At 35.8% G+C, this 16,479-nt stretch overlaps 1 protein-coding gene and 1 long non-coding RNA gene across 4 annotated transcripts in view; one reads left to right on the top strand and one right to left on the bottom strand.

The window, feature by feature from the left end:
• Positions 1-15,739, bottom strand: part of LOC309665576 — a 218,700-nt gene extending 202,961 nt beyond the window's left edge. Inside the window, exon 1 of the long non-coding RNA XR_014266522.1 lies at positions 59-15,739. This is a non-coding gene — a long non-coding RNA (uncharacterized lncRNA). The remainder of the gene's footprint in view (positions 1-58) is intronic.
• Positions 1-16,479, top strand: part of GLCCI1 (glucocorticoid induced 1) — a 127,619-nt gene that overhangs the window by 16,239 nt on the left and 94,901 nt on the right. The gene's annotated exons all lie outside the window — the stretch shown is intronic.

Genomic DNA, 16,479 nt, shown 5'->3' with positions numbered 1-16,479 from the left:
CGCCTTCATTGGCAGGCAGATTCTCAACCTCTGCGCCACCAGGGAAGCCCCTATGAACCTATCTGAATGAGCTGTTTGTGAAATACCTAAGCATGGAAATCATAGCCTTTTATGTAAATGTGGAAAATGGGATGATAGAGATCTGAATTCAAGTTATTTTTGTCACTGTCTTGCACTTTATTCACAATGATTTTAGATGAGCCTCACATACAGAATATTAAAAAGAAACGTGGAGCCATTCTATTTGAGGCTCTTCCAGAAGGCCTCCTTTGCTAATGAGTTCCATAATATATGCCAGGTGATTTCTAGTTTTTGAGTATTAATTTATTTAAAAGTAAGGAAAGGATGGATAACTGATATCCACAGGTTCAACAAAACTTGAGTAGTTGTGCTAGGTGTTAGAGAAACAAACAGAAAAAGACAAGCGCTTTACTTTTAGGAAGGAGCCTACCCTCTGGTAGATAAGTTTTACATTTATCATTTAAGTATAAACAAAATAGTGAATCATATTAGGTTTCACTTTCTTATTTCATTCTTAAATGAAAGTAAAATAGCTAAAATATGGGGCGGGGGAAGAGACAGATAAATGAGTGATTTGACATATCCATGAAAAAGAAGTTAACTGTATTATTCATAATGTTTGAATATATATTGTTCGTACTTGTCCTGTCTCAAACACTACATAGAAAGGATTTAAAAAATTCTGGTCAGAGGTGAAGAAGGAAAGAATGGAGAAAAAAGGCAGACAAAAATCCAGTTGACCCATCTCTTTTCTATAGTGTGGTTTTGTTTTCTTCCCATGTTGAGATGAGTCTTTTTAGTACATCTGGAAGTGTTGTTCAGGTTTTTATTACAAATGCCCTAGCTATTGTAGGTATTGTTAATGATTCAAGCTATATCCAAAAGTGTAGTCTGATATTTGTTCACTCATTTCTTGGGCTCTTGGATTGAACAATGTTCTTTCATCATTTAAGGGAAAAAATTAACTTAGATGCTAATAACAAACTCTGGAACTTTGTGGCTTCAGTCCGTTTGTAGCTCCTGGGCAGTGCCATTTTGATTGAAGTACAGTTCAATCAGTAATATCAATAGACTATTTTTGGCTAAGATTATAATGGCCAGTTCTATGCCTGTTCTGGAGGAATAAAATATGATGCTCTTCTAAAATATTTTATGACACTTTTCCCCTACACTTAGTCATGCCACTAGTAGTTTTATTTTATTTTTTCTGAAGTTGATCCCAGTCCTTGGCAGTGTTTCCTGGCAACCTTTTATGCACAATGTTTGTAGAATTGTTGAGGTGGAAGGTGTCCTGTGTATGCAAACACGGAACTGGTTTTTACCATGTTCTGTTTTACTCCATGGCCTCTACAAAGGTATCATTTGTATAAGACCTTTTCCTTCAGGATGTTTCCTGCAGCTTTGGGCCATATCCAGCTTTAATGAAGCATCCAATTTTGGATAAATTACTGCTTCACAGCTACATATTTGATTCTTTGATGTCAATATTTATGAAAGTAAATGCTAGAATAAACATCTGTGTTTCCTTATTTCTGAAGCCTTCATTCTGTTGAGCCTATTGATTTTGGGTTTATTCTACAGAAGCGTAGTTATATATTTCCCAGTCAACAACATATTCACCATTGCTGGATTTGGGGACACAATGTGGGGGAAAATACAGCTAGTCGGCTAGATTTAATTAACTAGCTTCTTTTGCATGAAGCAAATCCGTGGTATGCAGATGTATTTTCAGTTCAGAGTTCTGTTTATCATTTGCCTACCATCAGTAAATTAACTTGACTAGCAGTCATATCTTATTGAGGTTAAGCAGTTACTCTTTTCCTAAGCCTTTCTCCTTAATCTTTTCTACTTAACCATGGAGTTAACTGTTTACCCTATTATTATGCTATTATGAGCTAATCTGTAGGTTTTATTACCTGAACAAAATGTTTATAACTTAGACTTAAATGCTTGAATCTTATTTTCATTATAAATTGTATGCTGTTAAAATGTATTTGGATTTAGAATTCTACAAATTTTCAGTATAGATTTCAGAAGAGATATTTACTTGTCTAGGAGACTGTTGTGCTTTCTCTGCCATATTAAGTCATTATTCTTTATTCAAATAAGAGATGAGAAAGCTGATAATTTTCAGATTCTTTTTCAGGATCAGAGGAACTATAGTCATCATACAGATTTCATCATAAAGTTCTTGTATTACATGGTAAAATTTGGTTGTCCTTTTGTAATAGTGGTAAGACCCTGATTCCATAATGTTAATAGTCAATCAGTTCTTTCTTGGTCTTGAAAATTATTTTAGGACTTTTTGTTCTTTATTGACCTGTCCCATAGATACTGGGATGATGTGGACAGAGGCTGCTTACTTTTATTCCTTCAAAGAGCAGATCCTTATAGATTTAGCTCCTTGCAAGGTGAAGGTACTCTTCAAGGCTTCTTTCCATCTTGTTTTTTTCCAAATGACTCTCTCTTCAAGCCCCTCAGCCCATTATTCTACCTTTCCCATGGTAAACTCCACCTTTCCCTATAAGAGGAATTCCCGTTCCTTGATCCATTCCTGGTTCTTGCTGCAGGCTTCTGTAGGATTGACTTTCAAACTTTACTCTGTAATTGCCAGCTCTAGAGAAAGGGGATGGGCAAAAATTCTATTAATGGAGTGACTATGGATGCCCCATTTCAATTAGTTTCTTCACTAGGTTGGGCAGGAGCTAATTTCTCTACTAGGTTACCTAGGAAGAAAGTATACCTCTCTAAGACTAACATTAATTTTTCTCAGAGTCAACACAATAAAATATTGGAGGAATATTAAAAAGTTTAAAAATATATGTATATATATATCTGGTTCTATAAGAAATTTAATAACTACATTTGGTTATCAGATATTCTGGAAATTCTTAGTCTTACAGATGTGCTGAGAGAATAACTATATGAATTTCCAATCCTTCTCTGGCCATTTCTTTCATGTAATGATGGAAGACTTACCTTAGAGATATTGAGCATTCTGCTACTCTCTTCCCCTTTGAAAGTTACTACCTGAATGGCTCACACATTCCAGGAGCCCTTATGTTAATTCCTTTCCAAGCTGTTGGTTGTTTGAAGCTTATTCTCTGGTAGATTTTTCAGGACAGACTTATGGGAACAATATTCCTTGAGTTCTCATGTATTATGTAGCAAGAATATACAAGACTATAAGAAGTTTTAATCTATGGGTTTTTATACTTGAAGGTCACTTTAGCTTCATTAAAATGTGTTCGATTTGGGCTGTATCATTTTCTCAGATACATGTATAGTCTTTCAATATGTAGTTTGAAGTTATCTTTTATTCCAGGAGAGTTTTATTATAGTTTTTAGTATTTTTTGCTTTGTTGCTTTGGTCTTCTTCAGGGACTCCTACTAAACATATATTGGACAGTCTTGCTTATGTTACATATTAATTATTGTCTCTTAAAATCTTTTTACCTCTTCTTTTTTTTAATTCTAAAATTTGTCTTATGTTCCATTTTCTACTTTTGGTAAGGCATTAACCCACTGTGCTTCTTGTTAACTTAGTCGTCATTCCTGAAATAAGTTTTTCTTTTATTTCTAAATCTTTCCTGAGTTTGATCACCTCTCTTTTCATATCTTCCTTGCTCTCAAACACAACATTTTTCAGTTTTTCCAATTCTGAGGTTTTTCGTTGCTTCTGTTATTTAAAGAATATTTTTAGCTTGTTTTGAACTATTAGATCACAGTTTTCCCTACTTTAAAAATCAAGGAGTTTGATCAGTAATATTGGTTGTCATACTGTGGTAAAGATATAGCCCATTCTGTAGCCTTTATTATAGTCTTTTTTGTAAGTTGTTTTTTTTTTTTAATTGGGATATAATAGTGGATCTGTCTCATTTGGTTAAAAATTTTCTAAGCTCTACCACTGCTTTAACTGGAAGTTAAGTGCTTTGAAACAAAATTTTGTTAAACATTTTGTCTTCTGGTTAAGGAATATTTGCTTTCCTTTCACTTACTGTATTAATATCCATTTTTGGTCATCTTATTTTGGTTGTTTTATAGTTGCTAATACTTTGTGATTATTTCTTTGAGACCATTAGTTATGTAAGATTTTAGATGTTTGGAAGCTCTATTAATCGAATTCATTGGAAGTTCATAAAGTTTATAGAATATTCTTCTACTAATTATGACTTTGCCAGGGTTCCTTAAAGGAATACCATTTTCCACCAGAAAAAAAATGAACTTAAAAATCTTTAGCATCTCAGCTGCCATATATGTAATTTCTTTATAGATATATTCCAGATGTCAGAACTCCATCTTAATTTGTTGTGTATTCCTCCAGTGCTTGTCACCAGCCTTCATGGCCATCTTGGTGAAGTTTTCTTTTACAACCTTGATACAAGAAGATACTCTCTTGGGTTTTCTTGAAAACAGGCTGAAGGCCTTCCTCCAAATGTCGTATCTCAATTTATGTATCATTTGACACAAATTTGAGTGAGCTATAACCTAGAGAAGAATCATTCCTAAATGGCTGCTTGACTACATTTTTTGTTTGTTTTTCTTGACAGACCTCAGGTTACAGGCTGTGTCAGGCCTCATTTGGTGAGAAGCATGTTTGTTTCTCTTGTCAGCTTCTTGACTGGTTCCTTTCCAGATTTCTGCAGGGCAGCCATATGGTCATTTCGGCATGTTTTCTAGATTGCTTCTATGGCAGGATTCCAGGTCTTGATTAGTGTTTCAGAATCTACTCACACTGAGAGGGCTTTAGTTTTTGCCCTTTAGTTTTATTTCAGATAGCATATTCAGATCTGGTGTCCTTCCTGTCTCATCTGAAGTTCATTTGATTTTGATGATTTTATTTTATGTGGCCCATGTATTTGGCTAACTTTTTATCTTCTTATATTTTAAGCAAGAAAGGCCCATAAAGGCCGTTGGTGAGGTGCCTAGACTGTGCTGATTTTGGAAAACTGAATGTAACAATAATTCTGTTAGATGATCAGTATTAATGTGCATTAGATTGGCTAGAGAGGAATACCAGTCTCCTCCTTTCTACTTTTTTTATTCTTAGTTACATAGTTCTTTAAATTTGTTTTTTTTTCCTGGTGGGGGGGGAGGGATTTATTTTGAAAATTTCTCTCTGTAACCGTGAGGCAAGGAGAAAATTACTCATAATGTTGGTAGTGATGTTTAAGAAAAAATTGTTCATGACACTTATAAAGATTAGTAAAGCAGACTTTATTCAGGGAGACTATCACGATAGTTGTAGGGACCACTGCAATGTGATTTTGCAGTGGGGGAGAGAGATTGGGCTCAAACTTGGAATACAACTAGGAGAACTGGGGATGTATAGCCAAGTAGAAGGGTGGGGTAAAAATTACTAAGAGGAAAGAAACATCAAAATAAGGAGGATTCTGGCTAAACAGACCTAAACAGGATTGTTGATGAAGGCAGGCCAGGTGGTCAGATATTACATGGGGGATGGTAGAGATGAGGAACCTAATCAGATATCCAGCGTGATCAATATTGAGGGTGGGGGATTCTGGTTAAACTGACATAGTAAGATTCTTGCTAAAATTGGACAATGCAGAGATGAACACAGAAGCCCAAAAGTTAGGGCCTAATTGGAAAGAGTTCAGAGGAGCCTGACTAAAGTTTGGTCAAGGAGAGACTCTTCAACAGTGATAATAAATTTAAAACTATAACTTTCAAGGAAGTAATTCTCAATACAGAAATACTGAAGCAAATCTCTATTAACAAAACAGACCTTTAGGAGCTTCCCTGGTGGCATAGTGGTTAAGAATCCACCTGCCAATGCAGGGGACATGGGTTCGAGCCCTGGCCCGGGAAGATCCCACGTGCTGCGGAGCAACTAAGCCCGTGCTCCGCAACTACTGAGCCTGCGCTCTAGAGCCCGCGAGCCACAACTACTGATCCCGCATGCCACAACTACTGAAGCCCGCGCTCTTCAACAAGAGAAGACAGTGCAGTGAGAAGCCCGTGCACTGCAATGAAGAGTAGCCCCCGCTCACCGCAACCAGAGAAAGCCCGCACACAGCAACAAAGACCCAACGCAGCCAAAATAAAAATAAAAAATAAATAGATTTATAAAAATACAAAACAAAACAGAACTTTAGTTAAGTTCATGCTTAACCTCAGTGAACCAACAGCAAGATATTCTCTACCCGTATTTACTTTTGGTTATTTTTGATCACTAAATTAGGAACTATATCATTTCAGGTTTTTTTGAAGTTGAAGAAAAGCAACTTAATGTCTTATATTCAGTCTCTGCTCCATGAATTTGTTATTTTGATTTCAGTGATAAGGATTGAAATTATAATATGAAGGAGCAAATTCAGACATCATGAAACACTTATTTTCTCTTAAAAGATAAAGGTTTTAAATAAACAGGCTATAAAATACTGTCATATTTGGAGACTCAGGCTTAAATTCTTTAATCAAATTAATTATTAAAATCTAAATTTTACTTTGCTTATATATTTTATTTAATTTTTCTTTGACACTTTGATTTTATAAAAAGGAACCTACTTAATGTATTTTTTCAGAATTTCTTGTATTTTTTAGGAAGCAAATTTTATTGTAGTTAACTCTTGTGTGCAAAATGCCCTGTTTGGGTGGGAGGGAATCTTTCCAAAGAAGCTGTATTGAACTTTTTGTCTGTTATCTCATCTTTCTAAGAAAGCATTCCTAAGCATTCTGTCTAGAGTGCTTTGTATTTAGGTTTGAAGGTTCTTATTGTCATGGCTGGCACTCAGTTTAGAAAGTGACCTTTTTGAAGGAGATGACTAGAAGTTTAAATTTACTAGATTCTAGAAGGTTAGCTGCTAAGTGCAGATTTCGAAGAATTGTTTGACTTTTTTGCAGCAGGATATTTTCTTGGATTTATATACAAACTTTCAGTGCCTCTAAATGGAGTAGATTATAATCAACAAAATGATTTTATTTTTGAGCACCTGCAACTCTAAAGGATCTAGTCCCAATCCTTTAGACATAGGTTCTGAAGCTTTTAGTACCAGTAGATTCACTTGAGATACGTATTTAAAATTCACATTGTTTGGTTCCACTAGCAGAGAGTCTCACATTGTTGATGAGAAATTGGGCCCAGTACTGAGCATATTTAACAAATGTCTAACACTTTGAGAAACATTGCTTTAGGACCTCAGTGGTTCCCAAGGCTGATGATGCATCTGAATCAATTTGGTCTGGTTTAAAAAATATGTTGAGGGCTTCCCTGGTGGCGCAGTGGTTGGGAATCCGCCTGCCAGTGCAGAGGACACGGGTTCGAGCCCTGATCCAGGAGGATCCCACATGACTTGGAGCAACAAAGCCCGCACGCCACAACTGCTGAGCCTGTGCTCTAGAGCCCGCGAGCCACAACTCGTGAAGCCCATGCGCCTAGAGCCCCGTGCTCCCGAACAAGAGAAGCTACCGCAATGAGAAGCCGGCACACTGCAACAAAGAGTATCCCCCGCTCTCTGCAGCTAGAGAAAGCCCGCGTGCAACAACGAAGACTCAACGCAGCCGAAAATAAATAAATTTTTTAAAAAAAGAAAAGAAAAATTTAAAAAAAATATGTTGATACCTGGTTCCACCCTATAGCTACTAAATTAGAATCTCTGGGAGTGTGGCCCAGTAATGTGCATTTTTAACAAGTTGCCTGGTGATGCTTATACAGAGAGCCACATCTCAGGATCCCATCTTTGAGATCCATTGCTTAGTTCTACCTATGCCTGAGGGCCTTGAGCCTTTTTGTTCTAGGATCTCCCAAGATCTAATTTCTGGGTGATACACTGTATTAGAAAGCTTTTGCTATTACTTCTCAGACATGCCCAGATGTTGACACTGTACTGACTAAAAAGTATTGCCTTTTTTTTTTTTTTTTTTTTTTTTTACCATTCTTTAACATTTTTCTAATCAATACTAGGTGATTTAAGGCATACACACACACGTACACATTATGGGATTTAATGGCTGCTTCTTTTTGAACATAACTGTTAAAACATAAAAAGATTTTACACACTTTAGGAACTTAAATTCAAGACAAAATATTATTATATATGTGTGTTTTGATACTACTGACTAACATTGTTAATGTGATATTTTTATGTAAAACTAGTTATTTAATGTGAGTTCTATGTACAAAGGTCTGGAAAAATTGGTATTTGTTACTTAGTTATCTTAAGCATTTTGCTGAATTGTATGGCTTGAGGATTCTTTAGAGTTGTAATAAATGTATGGCTTGAGGATTCTTCAGAGTGGTAATAAACTTTGAATAAAGTAAGAAGCAGTTTATTCTTGGTGGTGGTGTTACAATGGCTAAGTTTCGTGCAGTTATAGTCTTTACACAGTAGTTGAAGGAATGATGGCTCTTTTTCAAAAGGTTTAAATGCTTTCTTAAGTTTAGATGTGCTTTGCTTGTATAATCAGTGTTTAATGGAAAGCTTTGGCGAATAATCTTTCTTGAGAGCTAAACACAGAGAATCAACAATTTTTATTTTTTGGTTACTTATGCACACTGAACCTATGAAAAAGGTTGGAGTGTGTTAAAGTCCAAGAAAAGAATGTGAGCACTTTTTACTATGTGTGTTAGTTTACATTCTGTATGGCTACATTATGTCACTCAAAAATATTGCATCCTCTTTACCACCTGGTAAGGTTGGTTTGGAAGGTGTAGTGGCTTGTTTCATATTTCTCTGTAGCTGAAGTTCTTAAAGTTTCTAATAATAACTCTTTTTTAATTTGCAGAACTTCCACTTAACTTTGTTAATTTTCTCCTTCAGGTTAGCTTCTTAATACATCAGATTTCCAAACTCACTAACCAGTCAATCTTCAGTCACTGCTACTAAAGTAAAAATTGTTGGGAACAATTAGTTTAACATCATATTACAGTGCTCTGGCAGTTAGATATTAAGCAGTTTTGCCTATTTAGAATAATGCCTTGTATGCTATTCAGATGCAGAGTTATCTAATACAGCTCTTTGTTTTTAAACCTATTATACTATTATCACTTTAAAGTTAAATTTCCAGTTGGCTGTTAGAAAGCAATAATTATTTTGTATAGTCCTCAGTAGGAACCCCAGAGGAACCCCAGGCCTACCACTGCTCCCTCATCAGGGAGGGGAATTGGAGGGGGAAAGTACAACCTGTAGATGGATATAATGAGCAAGTCTTTTTACAGAATGCTACATGAGGAGTCATTTTCTGGTCCTAACAATGATGATAGTACTGGAAATAGATGTGATTTTTTTCTAACCATCATATTTTATTGCTGAATTTAGTTATTCTCTATTTTATCCTCAAATATTTAAGTAGGCAATGTTAGCAACAGGATTATAAGTGGCATGGTAAGAGTCTTACTACTTGAAAGTTTCCCTTGATGTAGTTAGAGTACATGATTCTAGCTATCTGCTGCCTCATTTATTTTTTGCATTGTTTGCTTCCTGTCCTTCATTGGTGTGCATGTGCCATAATATACCACTTTATATTATAGTTTAATTATACATATTGTATCTCCCTCAACCAGAATGTAAATTCCTTGAGGAGAGTCTGAAACTTATTTTGTAATTCCTCTTGGTACACGGAACAGTGCTTTTCATATATAGTAGTAGACATTCAGCAAGTTTTATTTAGTGGTAGTGGTTACCTGGTTTCACTACATATGAAATTACTATTTTCCTGATGCCTGTTTAGCTTAAGTAATGATGATAAGTATTTATTTAATTGATTTTCTTTCATACTTTAGAATATTTATTTTAGCAATTTTATTGCTACTATTAATTTTTTATTAAATTTTATTATTTAAGCTCTTGTAAATTCAAAGATTGAGTATACTAATGTATGTTTCTAATTAATAAGGTATCTTCTTGTTTGATCTACTTGAATTGAGGTAATTTTGTAATAATTAGTAGAGAAATACTGTGATCAGTTAAAAACTAAATACATATTCTAATCACAACTGTAATCATGAAATAAGAAACAATTTATTGTGTTGAATATATAAATAGTATAGACCTCCCTTATCCACAGGGATATGTTTCAAGACCTCCAGTTGAATGCCTAAACCTGCAGATAGTATTATACCCTGTGTATCCTATGTTTTTCTTATACATACATACTTATGATAGTTTATTTTATAAATTAGGCACATTAAGAGATTAACAACAATTAATAACAAAATAAAAGTTATAAGTATATGCTGTAATAAAAGTTATGTGAACATGGTCTCTTTCAAAATATCTTATACAAATATAATGCCTTTTCCATTTTAACTTAGTACTTATCACACACTGTGGCCCTAACTTTTGCAGTTTGAGGTGCAACAGCAAAGCAAGCCAAATTTCTTCCTCCTTCTTCACAATTTCACAGATAAAAGATTTGTTCTTACCATAGATCTTAGCAACCAGAGCATTTAATTTTTTCTCTTCCTTTATTAAGTTGAGAACTTTGACATTTTCACTTCAAGGGAACGCTTTACAGCTTCACTTTGGCATATCCAGATTGCCAGCATCACTAGTCTGGTGCTTTGGGCCATTATTAAGTAAAATAGTTGTTATTTACACACAAACACTATGATACCAAGACAGTCAATTTAATAACAGACAGCTAGTTAAGTGACTTAACAGGTGGGATATGCTGGAGAAAGGGATGATTCACGTCCCGGGCTGGATGGAGCAGGATGGTTCTCATCACACTACTCAGAATGGTGCACAATTTTAAACTTACTATTTTTTAACATCTTTATTGGAGTATAAATGCTTTACAATGTTGTGTTAGTTTATGCTGTACCACAAACTGAATCAGCTATATGTATACATATATCCCCATATCCCCTCCCTCTTGAGCCACCCTCCCTATCCCATCCCTCTAGGTGATCACAAAGCACTGAGCTGATCTCCCTGTGCTATGTAGCAGCTTCCCACTAGCCATCCATTTTACATTTGGTAGTGTATATACGTCAATGCTACTCTCTCACTTCATCCCAGCTTCCCCTTCCCCCCCATGCCCTCAAGTCTGTTCTCTACGTCTGCGTCTTTATTCCTGCCCTGCCACTAGGTTCATCAGTACTGCTTTTATAAATTCCATACATATACGTTAGCATGCGGTATTTGTTTTTCTCTTTCTGACTTACTGACAGATTCTAGGTCCATCCACCTCACTACAAATAACTCAATTTCGTTCCTTTTTATGGCTAATATTCCGTTGTATATATGTGCCATATCTTCTTTATCCAGTCATCTGTTGATGGACATTTAGGTTGCTTCCATGTCTTGGCTATTGTAAATAGTGCTGCAGTGAACATTGTGGTACGTGTATCTTTTTGAATTATGGTTTTCTCAGGGCATATGCCCAGTAGTGGGATTGCTGGGTCATATGGTAGTTCTATTTTTAGTTTTTTAAGGAACCTCCATACTGCTCTCCATAGTGGCTGTATCAATTTACATTCCCACCAACAGTGCAGGAGGGTTCCCTTTTCTCCACACCCTCTCCAGCATTTATTGTTTGTAGATTTTTTGATGGCCATTCTGACAGGTGTGAGGTGATACCTCACTGTGGTTTTGATTTGCATTTCTCTAATGATTAGTGATGTTGAGCATCTTTTCATGCATTTGTTGGCCATCTGTATGCCTTCTTCGGAGAAATGTCTGTTTAGGTCTTCTGCCCATTTTTGGACTGGCTTGTTTGTTTTTATGATACCGAGCTGCATGAGCTGCTTGTATGCTTTGGAGATTAATTCTTTGTCAGTTGCTTCATTTGCAAATATTTTCTCCCATTCTGAGGGTTGTCTTTTGGTCTTGTTTATGGTTTCCTTTGCTGTACAAAAGCTTTTAAGTTTCATTAGGTCCCATTTGTTTATTTTTGTTTTTGTTTCCCTTACTCTAGGAGGTGGGTCAAAAAGGATCTTCCCATGATTTATATCACAGAGTGTTCTGCCTATGTTTTTCTCTAAGAGTTTTATACTGTCTGGCTTTACATTTAGGTCTTTAATCCATTTTGAGTTTACTTTTGTGTATGGTGTTAGGGTGTGTTCTAATTTCATTTTTCTACATGTAGCTGTCCATTTTTCCCAGCACCACTTATTGAAGAGGCTGTCTTTTCTCCATTTTATATTCTTGCCTCCTTTGTCAAAGATAAGGTGACCATATGTGCGTGGGTTTATCTCTGGGCTTTTTATCTTGTTCCACTGATCTATATTTCTGTTTTTGTGCCAGTACCATACTGTATTGATTACTGTAGCTTTGTAGTATAGTCTGAAGTCAGGAAGCCTGATTGCTCCAGCTTCATTTTTCTTTCTCAAGATTGCTTTGGCTATTCGGGGTCTTTTGCATTTCCATACAAATTGTAAAATTTCTTGATCTAGTTCTGTGAAAAATGCCATTGGTAATTTGATAGGGATTGCACTGAACCTGTAGATTGCTTTGGGTAGTATAGTCATTTTCACAATATTGATTCTTCCAATTCAGTAGAATGGTATATCTCTCCATCTGTTTATGTTATCTTTGATTTCTTTCATCAGTGTTTTATAGTTTTCTGAGTATAGGTCTTTTGCCTCCTTAGGTAGGTTTATTCCTAGGTATTTTATTCTTTTTGTTGCACTGGTCAGTGGGACTGTTTCCTTAATTTCTCTTTCTGATTTTTCGTTGTTAGTGTATAGGAATGCAAGAGATTTCTGTGCATTGATTTTGTATCCTGCAGCCTTACCAGATTCATTGATTAGTTCTAATAGTTTCCTGGTGGCACCTTTAGGGTTTTCTATGTATAGTATCATGTCATCTGCAAACAGTGACGGTTTTACTTCTTCTTTTCCAATTTGTATTCCTTTTATTTCTTTTTCTTCTCTGATTGCCGTGGCTAGGACTTCCAAAATTATGTTGAGTAAGAGTGGCGAGAGTGGACATCCTTGTCTTGTTTCTGATCTTAGAGGAAATGCTTTCAGTTTATCACCACTGAGAATGATGTTTGCTGTGGGTTTGTCATATATGGCCTTTATTATGTTGAGGTAGGTTCCCTTTATGCCCACCTTCTGGACAGTTTTTATCATAAATGGGTGTTGAATTTTGTCAAAAGATTCTTCTGCATCTATTGAGATGATCATATGGTTTTTATTCTTCAATTTGTTAATATGGTGTATCACATTGATTTGCGTTTATTGACGAATCCTTGCATCCCTGGGATAAATCCCACTTTATCATAGTGTATGATCCTTTTAATGTGTTGTTGGGTTCTGTTTGCTAGTATTTTGTTGAGGATTTTTGCATCTATGTTCATCAGTGGTATGGTCTATAATTTTCTTTTTTTGTGATATCTTTTTCTGGTTTTGGTATCAGGGTGATGGTGGCCTCGTAGAATGAGTTTGGGGGTGTTCCTCCCTCCACCGTTTTTTGGAAGAGTTTGAGGAGGAGAGGTGTTAACTCTTCTCTAAATGTTTGATAGAATTCACCTGTGAAGCCATCTGGTCCTGGATTTTTGTTTGTTGGAAGATTTTTAATTACAGTTTCAATGTCATTACCTGTGATTGGTCTGTTTATATTTTCTAATTCTTCCTGGTTCAATCTTGGAAGGTTGTACTTTTCCAATAATTTGTCCATTTCTTTCAGGTTGTCCATTTTATTGGCATATAGTTGCTTGTAGTAGTCTCTTATGATCTTTTGTATTTCTGCAGTGTCAGTTGTAATCTCTCCTTTTTCAATTCTAATTTTATTGATTTGAGTACTCTCCCTCTTTTCTTGATGAGTCTGGCTAAAGGTTTACCAATTTTGTTTATCTTCTCAAAGCAACAGCTTTTAGTTTTATTGATCTTTGCTACTGTTTGGTTTGTTTCAATTTCACTTATTTCTGCTCGGATCTTTATGATTTCTTTCCTTCTACTAATTTTGGGTTTTCTTTGTTCTTCTTTTTCTAGTTGCTTTAGGTGTAAGGTTAGAATGTTTATTTGAGATTTTTCTTGTTTCTTGAGGTGAGCTTGAATTGCTATGAACTTCCCTCTTAGAACTGCTTTTGCTGCATCCCATAGGTTTTGGATCATCATGTTTTTGTTGTCATTTGTTTCTAGATATTTTTTGATACCCTCTTTGATTTCTTCAGTGATTTCTTGGTTATTTAGCAGCGCACTGTTTAGCCTCCATGTATTTGTGGGTTTTTTACTGTTTTTTTCCTGTAATAGATCTCTATTCTTATAGTGTTGTGGTCGGAAAAGATGCTTGATACAATTTCAGTTTTCTTAAATTTTCCAAGGTTTGATTTGTGACCCCAAATGTGATCTATCCTGGAGAACGTTCCGTGTGCATTTGAGAAGAAAGTGTACTCTTCTGCTTTGGCGTGGAATGTCCCAACAATATCAATTAAGTCCTGGTCTCCTGTGTCATTTAAAGCTTCTGTTTCCTTATTTATTTTCCGTCTGGATGATCTATTGTTGTAAGTGGGGTGTTAAAGTCCCCTATTATTGTGTTACTGTCGATTGCTCCTTTTAAAGCCGTTTGCATTTACCTTGTGTATTGAGGTGCTCCTATGTTGGGTGCATAAATATTTATAATTGTTTTGTTTGCTTCTTGGATTGATCCATTGATCATTATGTAGTGTCCTTTCTTGTCTCTTGCAACAGTCTTTATTTTAAAGTCTATTTTATCGGATATGAGTATTGCTGCTCCAGCTTTCTTGTGATTTCCATTTGCATGGAATATCTTTTTCCATCCCCTCACTTTCAGTCTGTATGTGTCCCTAGGTCTGAAGTGGGTTTCTTGTAGACAGCATATAGACAGTCTTGTTTTAGTATCCATTCAGCCAGTCTGTGTCTTTTGGTTGGAGCATTTAATCCATTTACATTCAAGGTGATTATTGATATGTATGTTCCTATTACCATTTTCTTAATTGATTTGGGTTTGTTTTTGTGGGTCTTTTTATTCTCTTGTGTTTCCCACTTAGAGAAGTTCCTTTAGCATTTGTTGTAAAGCTAGTTTGGTGGTGCTGAATTCTCTTAGCTTTTGCTTGTCTGTAAAGCTTTTGATTTCTCCATTGAATATGAGATCCTTGCTGGGTAGAGTAATCTTGGTTGTAGGTTTTTTCCCCTTCATCACTTTAAATATGTCCTGCCACTCCCTTCTGGCTTGCAGAGTTTCTGCTGAAAGATCAGCTGTTAACCTTATGGGGATTCCCTTTTATGTTATTTGTTGCCTTTCCCTTGCTGCTTTTAATATTTTTTCTTTGTATTTAATTTTTGATAGTTTGATTAATATGTGTCTCAGCATGTTTCTCTTTGGGTTTATCCTGTATGGGACTCTCTGCGCTTCCTGGACTTATTTCCTTTCCCATGTTAGGGAAGTTTTCAACTGTAATCTCTTCAAATATTTTCTCAAACCCTTTCTTTTTCTCTTCTTCTCCTGGGACCCCTATAATTCGAATATTGGTGCGTTTAATATTGTCCCAGGGGTCTCTGAGACTGTCCTCAATTCTTTCATCTTTTTTCTTTATTCTGCGCCCTGGCAGTTATTTCCACCATTTTATCTTCCAGCTCACTTATCTGTTCTTCTGCCTTAGTTATTCTGATATTGATTTCTTCTAGAGTATTTTTAATTTCAGTTATTGTATTATTCATCACTGTTTGTTTGCTCTTTAGTTCTTCTAGATCCTTGTTAAATGTTTCTTTTATTTTCTCCATTGTTTCCGAGATTTTGGATTGTCTTTACTATCATTACTCTGAATTCTTTTTCAGGTAGGTTGCCTATTTCACCTTCATTTATTTGGTCTTGTAGGTTTTTACCAGCACTGGAGTTTGCAGGCAGTTGGATAAAGCCGGGTCTTGGTGCTGAGATGAGGACCTCTGGGAGGCCTCACTCCGATTTATATTCCCTGGGGTCTGAGGTTCTCTGTTAGTCCAGCGGTTTGGACTCAGAGCTGCCACCACAGGAGCTCGGGCTCAACCTGTGGCCTGGGAACCAGATCCCATAAGGTATGTTGCGCAGCAAAAAAAAAAAAAGAAGAAGAAGAAAAGGAGCAATACAATAACAAAGAATAAAAAACAAAATAAAATTAGAAAGATAAAAAATATATTAGGAAAAATAATAATATAATTGAAACAACTGCAACAAGGTAAAATAAAACTGTAACAGAAAAAAGAAAAAGAAAAAAGTGGGATGGGGGAACAAGCCAAAAGGAGCAGAACAATAACAAAGTACAAAGAATAAAATAAAATTAGAAAAATAAAAGATTTATTAGAAAAAATAAACATATAAGTGAATGAAGAACAATTAATCAACAAGGTAAAACAGAACCCCAATCTAAAAGAGGAAAAAAGGAAAAAAAAAAGCCTTGGCTATGGGGGGCGGAGTTTAGGCAGGGTTGGAACTTAGGCAAGGGTGGGGGTTATGGTGGGGTAGGGCCTAGGCTTAGGACCCATGCAGCCAGAAAAGGTCTTGGGGGCGGGGCCTGGGCGGGTGATGTTCAAGTGTCGGGCAGGGCCTCTAC

The sequence above is a fragment of the Balaenoptera physalus genome (genome assembly GCF_965194825.1).
Source record: "Balaenoptera physalus genome assembly, chromosome: 8".
Taxonomy (NCBI): domain Eukaryota; kingdom Metazoa; phylum Chordata; class Mammalia; order Artiodactyla; family Balaenopteridae; genus Balaenoptera; species Balaenoptera physalus.
This window is presented reverse-complemented; position numbering and strand designations above follow the sequence as displayed.